This window comes from Oryx dammah, unplaced genomic scaffold, assembly GCF_014754425.2.
Source record: "Oryx dammah isolate SB20612 unplaced genomic scaffold, SCBI_Odam_1.1 HiC_scaffold_20, whole genome shotgun sequence".
In the NCBI taxonomy this organism is placed as follows: domain Eukaryota; kingdom Metazoa; phylum Chordata; class Mammalia; order Artiodactyla; family Bovidae; genus Oryx; species Oryx dammah.
Window position 1 is genome coordinate 64,900,139 of NW_024070204.1, and position 9,593 is coordinate 64,909,731.

General features: G+C 42.4%; 1 pseudogene; it reads left to right on the top strand.

The window, feature by feature from the left end:
* The first annotated feature begins 5,414 nt into the window (after positions 1-5,414).
* LOC120879403 lies at positions 5,415-6,341 on the top strand (annotated as a pseudogene).
* Positions 6,342-9,593: the final 3,252 nt, after the last annotated feature.

The window sequence follows — 9,593 nt, forward strand, 5'->3', positions numbered from 1 at the left end:
ACAATTACACTCATCTCACACACTAGCAAAATAATGCTCAAAATCCTCCAAGCCAGGCTTCAATAGTATGTAAACTGTGAACTTTCAGATGTTCAAGCTAGATTTATTATTATTTTTAAAATATATTGCTTATTTATTATATATATATTTTTAAATTAATTTATTTTAATTGGAGACTAATTACTTTACAGTATTGTGGTGGTTTTTGTCATACATTGACATGAATCAGCCATGGGTGTACGTGTGTTCTCCATCCTGAACCCCCTCCCACCACCCTCCCCATCCCATCCCTCAGGGTCATCCCAGTGCACCAGCCCTGAGCACCCTGTCTCATGCATTGAACCTGGACTGGCAATCTATTTCACATATAATAATATACATGTTTCAGAGATAATATACATGTTTTTGAGATAATAAACATAATTCTCTCAAATCATCCCATCCTTGCCTTCTCCCTCCAGAGTCCAAAGGTCTCTTCTTTACATCTCTGTCTATTTTGCTGTCTCATACATAGGGTTATCAGTACCATCTTTTAAAATTCCATATATATGCATTAATATAATGTATTGGTGTTTTTCCTTCTGACTTTCTTCACTCTGTATAATAGGCTCCAGTTTCATCCTCCTCATTAGAACTGATTCAAATGCATTCTTTTTAATAGCTGAGTAATATTCCATTGTATATATGTACCACAGCTTTCTTATCCATTCATCTGCTGATGGGCATCTAGGTTGTCAAGCTGAATTTAGAAAAGGCAGAGGACCCAGAGTCAAATTGCCAACATCTGTTGGATCACTGAAAAAGCAAGAAAGTTCCAGAAAAACATCTACTTCTGCTTTATTGACTATGCCAAAGCCTTTGACTGTGTGGATCACAACAAACTGTGGAAAATTCTGAAAGAGATGGGAATACCAGACCACCTGACCTGCCTCCTGAGAAATCTGTACACAGGTCAAGAAGCAATAGTTAGAACTGGACATGGAACAACAGACTGGTTCCAAATCGGGAAAGGAGTACATCAAGGTTGTATATTGTCACTCTGCTTATTTAACTTATATGCAGAGTACATCATGAAAAATGCTGGTCTGGATGAAGCACAAGCTGGAATCAAGACTGCTGGGAGAAATATCAATAACCTCAGATAGGCAAATGACACCACATGAAATTAAAAAACGCTTGAAGGCCCCACCACCCTTATGGCAGAAAGGGAAGAAGAGCTAAAGAGCCTCTTGATGAAAGTGAAAGAGGACAGTGAAAAAGTTGGCTTAAAACTCAACATTCATGAGATCAAAGCATCTGGTCCCATCACTTTGTGGCAAATACATGGGGCAACAATGGAAACAGTGACAGATTTTATTTTGGGGGCTCCAAAATCACTGCAGATGGTGACTGCAGCCGTGAAATTAAAAGACCCTTGCTCCTTGGAAGTAAAGTTATGACCAACCTAGACAACATATTAAAAAGCAGAGACATTACTTTGCCAACAAAGTTTTGTCTAATCAAAGGTATGGTTTTTCCAGTAGTCAGGTATGGATGTGAGAGTTGGACTATAAAGAAAGCTGAACACTGAAGAACTGGTGCTTCTGAACTGTGGTGTTGGAGTAGACTCTTGAAAGTCCCTTGGACTGCAAGGAGATCCAACCAGTCCATCCTAAAGGAGATCAGTCCTGAATATTCACTGGAAGGACTGAAGTTGAAGCTGAAATTCCAATACTTTGGCCACTTGATGCGGAGAGCTGACTCATTTGAAAAGACCCTGATGCTGGGAAAGATTGAGAGCAGGAGGAGAAGAGGATGACAGAAGATGAGATGGTTGGATGGCATGGACAGGGAATCCTGCAGTCCATGGGGTCACAGAGTCAGACTTGACTGAGTGAATGAACTGAAGTGAACTGAACTGATCTCAATGCAGATAGGTTCCATGCCAAACCCAGACACTAAGGTATCTTCTAAACTTACCCCTTCTCCCTGATGCTAATGGTGTCACCATTCCCACGTCCTGGGATTCCTGTATGTCTCCTGATATAAGTTTATGCTACAAACATGTCTCTCTCTCACACACACACACACGCGTGCACATGCGTGTGCCCTCATAGATTCATTGATACATATGAACAATGATGAGGTTTTATTAAAAGCAACATCCATTTATCCAAGAATTCTGCTGATCACCTATTTAAGCCAAAGTGCAAGGGACTGGGTGGGTGATCAAAACAGACACAGTGCCTACCCACAGGCACCTTACATTCTAGAGGGTAATTTAGACACAGTAATTGAATAACCAAAACCTAAAGGTAAAATGGCAACAGAGGTAAGTGCTAAAAAGCAAAGGTGAGTGGCTGTAGGAAAAAATAACAAGGAGGTATGCCTTATTCATAGAGATAATGAAGGATGACTTTCCTGGAGAAATGACAAGTGAGGTGATCTGAAAGAAGTTTAGGAGCTAACCAGGTAAAGAAGGTGGATGGGAATATTTAAGACAAAAGGAGTTGTCAGTGCAAAGGCCCTGTGGTCAGAGGAAGCATGGTAGGATCAAAGAACTGACCAAGGGCCTCTGTGGCTGAAGTTCAAAGAGCTATGGTGAAAGAAGCCAGCTAGAGATTAGAAGGCATACGACTTTACATTCCCTGGAAAAACCACCATGAAATCCCCAAATAAAACAGAAAGCACATTGATCAAGCAAAGCTAAGTTTACTAGACCTACTGCAATAAACGAGAGCACAACCTGGACAAGAGTTTCAGTGATATCCCAGAAGGTGGAGGTTTGGGCAGGCTATTTATAGAGTTTTAGGGCCTGGGTTTGATGGTGTTAAGGCTGATTTTACTAGGCAAAGAATTAGTTGGGATTAAGCAGAGTTTACAATGTAGGCTTGTTTATGCCTTGAATTCGTGAACACATTGGAAAGAGGGTCTTATAGTGAGGTTTGTTGTTCATCTTCCTATCTAAGTTATTTCAATTGGTTCACAAATTTCTCTTCCATCAGCAAGTCTTTTTTTAGAGCACATAGCTAAGTTATCTATGCTGATGCTCAGTATTGCTTAAATGTGGACAGGAATGTTTGACCAAACTTAGTATTTTTTAAAACAGGAACAGCGAATTATGTCGCTTTCAATTCTGAGGTCTGATTTCATTGTAAGTGCAGTGGGAACTCACGAGTGGATTTTATACTCCCTCTGTCCTGCCGAATTTGCTGTGGGGTGATGGGTCACCATCACCATATCACCTGGCTGCGTCACTCACTGCTTGTGGAATTCAGTGTTCTTATCTGTCCAGTGGGAGCAACAGGAAAAGATGACTCAGAAGGCTGTTTGCAAAGTTGCTGTTTTCTTGGGCACATGTCCTTCTGGTTAGAAGTGGTTGAGAGTGGACACTCGAGCAAACCAGACCTGTCTTCCTTGCCCATCAGCTGCTCATCATTTCTGACCGTCTCCTCTCAACAGTTCGCTCAACTGCAAAGTGAGGATAATAACTTTATTAGGGTAATTCTGGGGATTAAATGGGCAAGTACATTTTTAGTATTTCCTGGCACATGACCAGCATTAATTACTCTAGGGTTAATCACTATTGTTGCTTTCAAATTTAACCACAGAGCTGAGGTCTCCAGAAGCCCCTGTGTTCACTCTTGACCCTCTAAAGGGTCAATAATGTACGGAGGATTCTTGTCCCAAGTCACCGCTCTCAATCTGCTCTTATATCTCTATTATTAATTTGATGTTTGGCCTATAGCAATGCCTTCTGTTTCCCAGATCTAGGATTTGAATTATCTGTACTGTCCTCTGGGTCGAGGCTGCCAGCAACCAGAGTGCAGGGAAGAGGTTTGCTGCCATTTCTTCCCCCACCCAGTAAGAGGTTAAGAACTCAGATCACTCCAATGGCAAGCTCTAAGTGTCAGGCCTCGGTCCAGGTTGGCTGCTGCAAGCATAGGAATGAAGCAGACACAGATTTCTTAAGGGGTCCTGGCTTTGGAGAAAAAGAGCCCAGATATTACACTTGGTTGGGATAAAGTTCTTACCTATAGCTGGATGTATAAGGTTCAGACTGAAAAGTGATTCATTCCACCCTGGGGCATTAAAGCAAGCTTCTCAGAGAAGCTGATGCCTGTACAAGGTTTATCAGATCTCACTCATGCATCATTATTATTTTTTATATAAGAAAAACATGCAAACAGAAAAAAAAAACAGCAACAATTCCAAAATAGTTTAGAATAAAAGTAAGTCTTCTTTCCAATCCCTGAGTTTCCCTCTCAGAGGCCCCACCTTTTGTAGGGTCTGGAGTGGGTAGCTGTTTCCTTCTCCAGGGATCTTCCTAACCCAGGGATCGAACCCATGTTTCCCACATTGCAGACTGATTCTTTACCAGCTGAGCCACCAGGGAAGCTGTTGGTAGGATCTACCTGCGAATATCAGTACAGGTGTCACGTAATAAACATCCACATAGCATATTACACTGTTTTACTTAGGTAAGTAGCTTGAGGACCATGTTATATCAGGATGTGTTGATCTCCCTTATTGTTATGATTAATTGCTTATACATAATCAGTGCCTATTGACAGAATGGTTATCCCCCCTTTTTTATTTATATATATATATTTGCTGCTATAACAAATAATTCAATGAATATCTTTGAGCACTTATCTGAGGAGTGCATAGGTAATACAGAACAATTTCCAGAAGTAGACTCTAAGTATATATGCATGTTAATTTTGCAAGTTGCCTTTCCAAGAGGATATAGCCACATGCAAGTCTTACCAAAGGGCCAGTGGGAGTTGAGCAGAACTTGGGGGATGGGCTCATCTAGAAGGTTTTCAGGTAGCACAGGGGGAGGGGGAAGGGTGGGAGGGGTGAGGAGCCCAGGGAGGAAGGGCCTGGAGGCTGGGGGAGCTGGGTAGGTGGATGGAGCAGAGAGGAGTGGGATGAGTTTTCAGGGCAAAAGGCAGGAGTAAGACAAGCAGGCCGAGGAGACTGGGCCAGGCCAGGAGAACCCTGAGTATGGGGCAGTGCTGTTGGAATGTTCCTCGGAGACAACTGGGAAACTGATGGAGATTTTAGCAAAAGTAATATGATCATATTTACTTTTAAGAAAGATAATTTCAGCAGAGCGGAGTAAGACCCAGACAGCCAATTGGGTGAGGGGATGTCATCATAATGCTGATGGAAAATGGTGAGACTTGAACTCAGGAAGAGATTTTGAGAGTCCAGAAGAGGGAATGTTTCTGAGGGGTGTTTAGGAAGCACATTGGACAGTCTTAATTTGCCTAATACTGGGACAGTTTAGAGTTGCACACAGGGCAGGAATGGAAGATGACAGCGTAGCAACTTAAAGTGCCTAGAACTGAGTCTCTGGGCCAACTCGATTCAGGTCTTGGCAGCAGGAGCAATCACTAAGCAAAGAGGGCCTAGGGCAGTTGGCCAAGATGCTGAATATCAAAATCAGCAGGACCTGTCCCAGAAGACTGCTGCCCTCCCTGGGCCTGGGGCTGGGCAAGGTGGTGACTGTGAAATTCAGCATCAGACCTGGGTGGAAATTGGTGAAAGAATGCGTGGAAAGGATCTACATTGTTCAGAGTGGCTGTGGTGAAATCAAGTTAATTGAATGGAACTTTTGATTATGAATAATGCCTGCAAAGATTGCTTCAGCCAGTTGGGTTACTATGGTCAGCCTGTGCTTCCTACTTATGTCTGGAAGAATAAGAAGGATAAGAGCTGGGCTCCAATCTTAGCCAAGCTTGTGGCAAAATGATCTCTGTAGTAGACAAGGGTCATAGTATCGCCAGGGACCTGCATGCTCCTCAAATTTTTGATATTCCAGTGGAAAATTTGTTTGCAGAGTCAGCTGTCCTTAAATGGATAAGGGAGAAGATGTCTAAGTGGAGGAACTCCATGACTGTCTCATCTGATGCTGGAGGAGCTAAGAGAGCGACTTCTGTCTCAGACTGGTTGAATGTGGACTTTGCTTTGATTCACAGAGAATGGAGGAAGGCTGATGAAGTGGACTGCATGGTGCTGGTGGGCGATTTGAAGGCCTGGGTGGCTCTCCTAGTGGATGACATGGCTGACACCTGTGGTTCAATCTGTCACGCAGCTGACAAACTTCTCTCCCCTGGAGTTGTGTTTATGCTGTGCTGACTCATGGAATCTTTTCTGTTCCAGCCATTTCTCACATTAACAATGCATGCTCTGAAGCAGTAGTAGTCACCAATACCATACCTCAGGAGGATAAGATGAAGCATTGTTTCAAAATACAGGCAATCCCTATCTCCATGATCCTTGCAGAAGCCATCAGGAGAATTCACAATGGGGAATCTGTCTCCTATCTGTTCAGCCATATCCCTTTACAATAGAATAACTTTTGAGGATTAAAAAAATAAATAAATAAAGTGAACCCCACCCCTTGGTTTCCTTTGGTATTTGATGAAAAATCCAGCAGAAGACCCAGCTTGTTTCAGCGTAGCTTTCTACATTCCATATCAGTTATATGAGCATTTCTCCTTTGGGTTGACCAAAAATTTTGTTTGGGTTGTTACATAACATCTTATGGGAAAACTTGAATGAACTCTTTGGCCAACCCAATACGTTGGAGAAAGCTAGACTGAGATTAGCTTCTGGGATTTCTTACTTGCTTTGTCTCTTCCTGGCTTCTTTGATCCTGTGAGCCTTGCAGCTTTAACTACAGCTCAGCTGTGGCAAGATGTGAGACTTTGGAAAGCTTGTTGTAGGGTGTGTAAATGTGTTTGGGGAAGCTCAGGCTACTTTGCATGTGAATGCTTCAGCCCCCACACCCCAACATGAGACCAGTTCTCTAAAGTCTGTACTCAGTTAGAGTAAGAGCCTGGGGCAGCCTGAACCCAACTCTGGCTGCTAAATCCCTGTAAGGCTGGAGCAGCCCTATTTGGTCTGACCTTCCTTTCCTGGCCAACTATCTACTTGTTCCCAAGTGACCCCTGTGCCATAGTCTTCTGGAAAGCACACTCAGTTTCTTCTCTATAATCTGGAACACTAACATGAAATTATTTCACTGTAGCTTAATCTTCCTTAGCTTACTACCACCATGGAGGTAGGTTTCAGGTGGTGCTGCAGTGCCTTTTGATTATTTAACTGTCTAATTATCATCTTCCTTCCTTGGATCTATTTGGCCTCTCAAATGATCTGAGATTTCTGTTTTAAAAAGTTGATGTTACTGTCTTGTAGAAGAAACTAATAAAGTTATCTGTCTGATTGTGAAGAAAAAAAGGTCTAGTACTTTGAGATTCATTAACACATCTGATTTTTTTAAGAAAATCTCTGAAATATTAAAAAATTATTTTAATGTTTTATGTAAACCTGGTAACTTTTTTCACTAATAGTTAATTTGCCTAATCAGCCCAGAGTACTATGGGAGCAGACCAAGATGGAGTGAAGTTGGTGCGGTGATCTCTGGAGTCTTGAGTGTGGCAATTCAGAAAGGATATCTAGTTCTCTTGGGGTGGGTAAAGACCATTAGGATGCCGGAATGGGGTGAAGCATAAGCCATCACAATTCTCTTGAGGGTTCACCAAAATTCCCCTCCCTCATGAGAAACAAGAGTCATCAGATAACTTTTCTGCAAGCCTTTCTCTGGCCACAACATGCAACTTGTGGAATCTTCATTCCCTGACCAGGGATTGAACCTGGGTCCTCAGCAGTGAGAGCATGGAGTCTTAACCACTGGACCACCACGGAATTAACCTCTGTAAGCCTTTCAAAACACTTCACACCATTGATAATGATGTGAAGTGCCTAGAGACCACAAAGAATAGTTTGGAATTATGCGCAGGCTTCTAGAGTCACTTTACAAGAAGAGGTTTAAAAAGACAAAGTGACTATAGACTCAGGAATTGAGACTAGTTCAGTAAACCATAACAAGCACTTGGGAGATCTTGGAGACTTGGGAGATGAAGTGGGGTCTCTGTCCAGGAAGTTCTCAACCAAGATCCTTTGGAGCCAGTTGAAAGAGCGCTCATTAATCTGTTCCCAAAGTCTCTTGGCAATAACAAGAATGTCTGGGGGAAAGCCATCAACCCTCAGATGATCTAAGCAGGAGGTTCTGCTTTCAGAAATCGCCATCCTGCAAGCATGTTTTCAGAAGCTATTGGGCCCTTAGGGCTGTGTTGAGTGGTATCTGATTCTTGTACAACAATCATTTGACATTAATTCTCCAAATGAATGTCAGTGGACGTAAGGGTTGTGGGGCAATTCTAGGAATGACCTAGGGAGATTCTTTAAACAAATATAAAGAAAAGAGTCAGTTGTTGTGAGCTGGTGCCCATGACCTCTCTTTTGAACAACACCCCAGTGTGAATGAATCTGATGCAAGTCGTTTGAGGACCCCACTGTAAGAAACACTGCTGTACTTGAAAGTCCTAGTAATTGGAGGCCAGCTAAATCTAACACTGTACAATACCAGGTAGAACCTAGAGTCAAGATAGGTGAAACGAACAAGGAAGCCACCTCACAGCTTGTATTTATGGAGTCAAATCCGGGGAGTCAGACAGTCAGCTAATGAATTAGCCACGTGCAAGAGTTGGATCAGTTTTTCCTGGCAAAGTGTTGGCTTGGTCTGGGGAGGGGAGTGAGACATGAGAAGGAGGGTCACTGAATATGGAAACCAAGAAGGTCTTCATTTCATATCAAGCAGCTAGTTCTGGATGCTGGGGACACAGTATGAATCCGATGTTGCCTCCAGGAGTTGGTAATTGCTAGAAACAAGGGAAAGGAAGAGTGCTTTCTTGGCAAGGTTCTTATTTGTGAGCTCCAGCTCTCTAGAGTGGTGCAGCAGACAAATGACACTCTACCCTATTTTAAATTTCGAAGGAAAGACATTGACCCTTGATATCTGTAGGGTACCCTGCAAACTAATAGCTCAAGTAGATCCCAGTTGCAACCTTAGAGTGTGCTATATCCCTTTTGCAATGCCATAACTTTGATTTTCAGCAGTTACTGTAATAAAAGACAAGGACAGCATGAAAATCAATGTGAAACAGGATATGAGGGTGGTGGTGTTTCATGTACTTTTCAAGGTTTGAGAAGGTGTGTGGTACCCAAGGACCTCCCAGGTGGCTCAGTGGGTAGAGAATTCACCAACAGTGCAGGAGATCCAGGTTTGAACCCTGGATTGAGAAGATCCCCTGGAGGAGGCCATAGCAACCCATTCCAGTACTTGCGCCTGGAGAATCCCATGGACAGAGGAGCCTGGTGGGCTACAGTCCACAGGGTCGAAAGAGTCAGAAACGGCTGAAGAAACTAAGAATGAATGCACGGGGGGCTCAAGCTTCCCTTTGGAAGTATTTTGACTCTTTAAGAATGAACCCCAAAATATTAGTTTTCTTTTGATTTACGTATACTATTTTAAAATGAATGTTAAATTGTTAGGACATAGACACTTATTAAATTTTTAGTTGGAACTAACTACTTAATTAATAACTGGAGCTATTAGGTGTTTCCTTTCATTAGGGCACTGTGAAAAAATTACCTAGATGCTCAGACACTGTGAGCAGAGTAAGTCTAGGAACTTTTGGATTACTCTGTTCTTGCCAAATTTCATTCTTTTTAATCTAATTCTTGCCATAATGGTATTT